The sequence below is a fragment of the Centroberyx affinis genome, unplaced genomic scaffold (genome assembly GCF_046629955.1).
Source record: "Centroberyx affinis isolate AG114_WGS23_722 - 3 ecotype Tasmania unplaced genomic scaffold, CSIRO-AGI_Caff_v1 ptg004438l_1, whole genome shotgun sequence".
Classification (NCBI taxonomy): Eukaryota; Metazoa; Chordata; class Actinopteri; order Beryciformes; family Berycidae; genus Centroberyx; species Centroberyx affinis.
The window spans coordinates 58,876-64,896 of NW_027282110.1; positions in this window are offsets into that span (position 1 = coordinate 58,876).

Genomic DNA, 6,021 nt, shown 5'->3' on the forward strand with positions numbered 1-6,021 from the left:
TCAATTAAAAATGAAAGGCTGAAATGTTTTGGGTCAGTATAGTATTAAATATTCAACTCTTATGCAGTGACAGTCCAAACTACGGTAAAGTGCATCCAAATTCGAGATTTCTCCAGAACTTTATTGGAGTCGACCTGCTGACAATTCAATTTACTGGACGTGATTTAGAAACAAACACTTAACGTCTATATAAGGTGCTACAGGTGCATGTCAGAGCAGAAACTCTACCATGAAGTCCAACTGACCATGAAATTCAGTGACAGAATTGTGAAGAGGCATAGATCTGGTGAAGGTGTAAAACAACTTCTGTTGGGAGTTCAAAAGTTCACAGAAGGCTCCATCATTACGAAAAAAGTTCAATCAAACTGGGCAAAAGAACAAGAAGGAGCTCGGTCAGTCAAGAAGCCAAGGACCACTCTGACTGTAGGACAGAGTTCCTTGGCTGTGATGGGAGATTTTACCAGAAGGATTTACCGTTAATGCAGCACTTCACACATCTGGGCTGAATGGAGGAGTCCGCGGAAGGAGGGCACTCCTGGGGTAAAAAAGGCAAGTTGGAAATGCTAGTGACTCAGTGACTCTGAGAGCATGAGTCAAAAGATTCTGTGGTCTGATGAAATGAAAATTGACCTCTTCATGTGTAATACAAGTGCTATGTCTGACATAGTGTGGGCACAAATCATCACCCTTCTAACAGCTTCCCTACCACGGAACATGGTGATGGCAGCATTGTCTTGTAGGGGGGCTTTTCAGCAGCAGGGACTGGGAATTTTCTCTTAGGTACGAACAAAATGTACGAATGGTTAGGGCTGGGCAATATATCGATATTATATCGATATCGTGATATGAGACTAGATATCATCTTAGATTTTGGAAGTGATGTCATTTTCTGAACTTACCAGACTGTTCTAGCTGTTCTATTATTTGCCTTTACCCACTTAGTCATTATATCCACATTACTGGTGATTAATCAGAAATCTCATTGTGTAAATATTTTGTGAAAGCACCAATAGTCATCCCTACAATATTGTCACAATATCGATATCGAGGTATTTGGTCAAAAATATCGTGATATTTGATTTTGTCCATAACGCCCAGCCCTACCAGTGGTCCAGACCTGTCGTAGGCCTACAAGTCACGTACAATCAACCTGCCGTTCTCCAAAGCAAAAACAAAACCTTTGTTGTTGACTAATGGATTGTATCTCTGTCACTTTGAAGAAATGTTGAGTTTGAATATATAAATGACACTGTAAAGTAATGTATAATCGCTGTCCAGGGCAACATCCTCTGCTGAACACCTGACACTGCTATATCGCCAATTATGGCAGGACGCCTAACCTTATATGGAATTATTGGGGCGTCAATTATACAAATTCACAATTCTCATGAACGCGCGTTCATTTAGAACAGGTAGAATTCATCATGTTTATGCAGGTCATTTACGACTGTTTTCTGAAGATACGAGCGTTTGGTGAATCCGACGTGGCACACTCATATGAGTCCACCTCACGAAAAAAGTAAGAGAAATTTAAGATAAGAATACGAAAATGTTCTTGCATGAGGCCCAATGAATGGAGGCAAAATCTGGAGGAGAACTTGCTTCAGAGGGCAGTAGAGACTGACAGGAAAGTGAGGGCAGAGGGGGGATGACATGCAGCAAGGGCAAGGGCCAGATTGGAACCCATTCCACTGTGATTAGGATTCACCTTAATGGTATACACTCTACCAGTTGAGCCACCGGAGTGCTGTGATACTGTATACCTTTTGCACCACAAGTAAAGTGTAGTACAGCCCAGGCCCTCTCATTCCCTGGCACCCGTCCACCACCTCCTCCTGAGGTGGGAGACGTTCCCAGACAAGCGGAAAGATATACTCCCTCCAGCGTGTCCCGGGTCTGCCCTGAGGCCTCCTCCCAGTCAGATGCACCTGGTACACCTCCAAAGGGAGACGACCAGGGGGCGTCCTTGTCAGATGCCCGTACCGCCTCAGCTGACTCCTTCTTACCTCACCCTTCTCACCCTATCACAAAGCATGAAACCTGCAGCCTGACGGAGAAACCTAATTTCCACTGCTTGACCTTGTTCTTTCAGTCGCTACTCAAGGCTTGTGACCATAGGTGAGGTTTGGGACGAAGATTGACACGTAAATAGAGCTTTGCCTGGTAACTCAGCTCCTTCTTCACCATAACGGTCCATTGCAGCATTACTGCAGCCGCTTCACCCATCCACTGGTGAATCTCACAGTCCCTCTTACTCTCAAGACCCCGCGATACTTGAACTTGAACCCCAGTTGCTGCATTGTTCCTCCTGAATCCGAGGTTTGACTACCAGTCTGAGTCTCCTTTCCAGCACCCTGTAGGCTTTCCCAGGCAGGCAAGTGTGATCCATCAATAGTTAGAACACACTTTCTGGTCCTCTTTTTTAAATATGGGGACCCCCACACCTGTCTGCCAATCCTGAGACACTGTCCCTGACCATCCATGCGAGATGAGGCGGCATGTCAGCGCCCCCAGAATCCTCTGGAACTGTCTTCTGTACAGAGGGCGTGTCTGTCGGGTTCAGGAGTTCCTCAAAGTGCTCTTTCCACCGATATCCCCAGCGTTACCCCGTCCTTGCTGAAGACAGCCTGGACAGTGTCCCGCCTTCCATTCCCGAGTCGTCAAGTTGTTTGAGGCCACCTGGAAGTCCTTTTCCATGGTCTCTCCGAACTCCTCCCATGCTCAGGCTTTTGCTTCTGCAACCGCTGCAGGTGCGGCCCCCTTGGCCTGCTGGTATCTCTGCGATGAATCAGGTGTCCCCCATGCCAACCAGGCATGGCCGACCTCCATTTTCCGCTTGACAGCCTCCCTCACCACTGGGATTTCAAGATCTAAAGAAAATCATCCGTTGAGGACTGAACCTTTATACTTCTCAACTTCAGCGCAGCGACAAAACCACTCGATCTCGTCCATGGCAGTCACATGGTTAAAGAGAAGTCTGGACTTGGTAATGAATGGGACTTGAACCGAGCATCATAAAATGTGCTTTCATGTAGCATAAGCTCTTGACCAACAAGGAAAAACAGAAGAGAAATGGAAACAGAGACTTTATCTCTTTCAGTCTCTGAATGTTCCGTCCACATGATCACTTTTTTATCGCTCTCTACCCAATTTTTCCAATTTCTTCTTGCTGGAAATTCATTTGAGTATAAACACTCACCTCTGCTTTTTGCCCTTGTGTGTAATGTTGTTTCTTATTCCAACACTTAAATGAACACAGCTATTGTTTTTTCCGGCAGCTGATTCAGAAGTCAACAGTGATGATCAGAACAGTTGTTACTCTCAGCTGGAAGACTGAGAGGCTTCCTCAATGCATTTTTCAACTTTAACATGTAGCACCCTCTGCCATGAACATATATAAGCCTTCTGAAATTATAATTTTTTTGTTTATTTTATTATTTTTATTTTAATTCCCAACAAGGCAAAAGTTAAAAAAAAACATGCGAAGACGTTTTGTAGATCAAGGGAGTTTCTTGAAAGATGTAAATGAAAGCACTGTGCATGGGACAGTCATGAGTTTTTTCAGAATTAGTGCCACAATATTATGGCACCAACTTCAGATCTGAGCTCATAAAACTCAATAGTACTGTCTGCTGAATTCTCATTAAGTGTTGCATGTGTAAGCAGTTTGGTTTGGTTGCACAGCTAAGGTTTTGTCTGCATTACTAATTTAAGGAGAATAGACAACCTTGATTCCTGAAAAAAAGTGTTCTCTTCTTTGAGACAGTAGATGGAGCTAGAGCACTGGCCGACCCGGAATAGCATTTGGGGAGGGGGGGGGGGCGTTGTCTTATTTTAAAATAATTTTTCACTGTTTTTATTCAGCGAGACAGTGTACAAAATGCATTACAAAAAAGTGTTAAACTAAAACCTATCTTGATATTTTTTTTCCCAAACTGTCTCTGTCCCAGTTCTGCTAGAGGCAGCTCCGTTACTTCAGAGCAAGAATCAATTTTATTGGCCAAGTAAGTTTGCACATACAAAGAATTCAACATGGTGGGAAAGTAGTATATAAGTATAAGTAGCCTAGTGTATAAAAGTATATAAAAAAAATAGAAATTTAGGAAATGGGTCTCTTTTCTATACAGAAGAATGCACATGGTTCTCTGTTAGAACCTGACTGATTGCACTGATAGGAATCTGTAGAATCAAAAATAGAAGAAATTAAAAATTAAACAGAAATTTATACAGATCCAGAGAATATCACAATGGGTTCTGGGTGTTTTGAACACTGCAGGGGAAAAGGAGTGAAAAGCAACTGTACACATGACTTGGCATGGTATAAACAGAGTAAAAATAGATACACATATATAGCTATGCAGCCAGAACAGAGCTGAGTATAAGAACTGACTATAGGATAGTAGGTGCAGGTTGTATTAAGTCATTCTGTGTTAGTGCCTGGCCATTTAGGACCTCTTAATTAATGGAAAAGATGGGGGGGGGGGGGGGGGTTTGGTAGGGAAGCTCTCCCCAAAGCCCCAGGGTTAGATTGCCATTGATTTCCCAGCCAGCGCTGACTTGAGAGGGATCCGGGTGGAGGGACAAAGTAGCAGTGGGGAAGGTTGTGGTGGGAGTCAGTCCTGGGTATTTCTGGTCCCAGAGGTGAGCCATGACACCTCTCCGCTGCCTCTGCCATTGATTCTGTGTGAGTGTAAGCTGGGGCCCGTGGTTTCCCACCGGTCACGGACTTTCCAAAATGTCACGCGATATTGAGAGGAGTAGAGTCAGTCGGGGAATTCTGTTTTTGAGGTTTCTGTTCTTTTTTGCAAGTGAAATTGCGAAAAGTGGGATACAGAATTGATAGGACAAGGTAGGACAGAAGGGGAGAGGGGGAGAGGGGGGGGGGGGGGGGGGGGGGGGGATTTTGGTCAGATTTTGGTCACACTAGTGAATGGTGATTCCATCTAAAAATTGTGCTGTCAGTATCGTCCACCTCTAATATGATTCCATATTTACTGTGGAATTAATTAATACTACACTGGTTGTCTATAGGAAGCCTTTAACCTGAATTGATTCTAATTCCATACTTTGATTGGATTCCACACAAGTATGCATGAATATGTTTTAATATTTTCACTATTAAATGCTGCTTCAGAGGTTTTCCCACAATGCCAAGAATACAATTCTGGGGGAACCACTCAATACCTTTTTTTTTTTAGCATGAAAATTGTAGGTTTGATAATTGTTTAAATTACTGATAAAAAGTTTTTAAAAAAAAGTGTGTCCTCATGCAATATTTCACTACACTGTATCTTTCATTTCACCACATATTGTTACTGGTAATGATTGTGATTTATTTTTCTCTCTCGGAAAGCATAATAAAGTCTATATCACAAAATAGAAAAAGAAATGGACGTTTTGGAATATTTTGAGCGGTCAAATAGCAGCGTTGAGACAACTGGAAGACTGTAATTAGGTGGATAGCTTTTGTTAATTACAACATATTGCATCCTCTTATTTCTGACAAAAGGATTACAGCAGGCCTACTCGCTTTGCGCATGCTCAGTCTGTAGCCCCCCACCAACCTCACCTCCATCCCCTCCGCGCGCAGGCTCCTCCTTGGCGGTGCGCGTGAGGACCAGTGTCAAGACAGCAGGCATAAATAATAAACCTTCCGGTCATTACCGCCAAAATAAAACCCTTGTTGAGGAACTCATTTCAAATATATATAGAATATTTATGGAGAAATCTTTGGTAAAGGATACTAGTCTACTTTTTTGGAATTCGTCCATTTTTTACAACATATTAATAGCCAAATAGGCCTCTGCAAGATCCCACCTGTACAAGGTATGTTCAATTTGTAATGCCTAATCAAATTACAAAAAATATTCACGGTCACACGTTTTGCGCTTTTATTTTGAAAGCCATACTTCATTACGTCCGGTTTTACACTGTCTGTTCCCCGGCAGCTTGACGCCGCTGAGGAGAGGAGAGGAGAGAGAGAGGAGCTCCGCCAGCGGACCGGAGAGAGAGCGGGGTGAG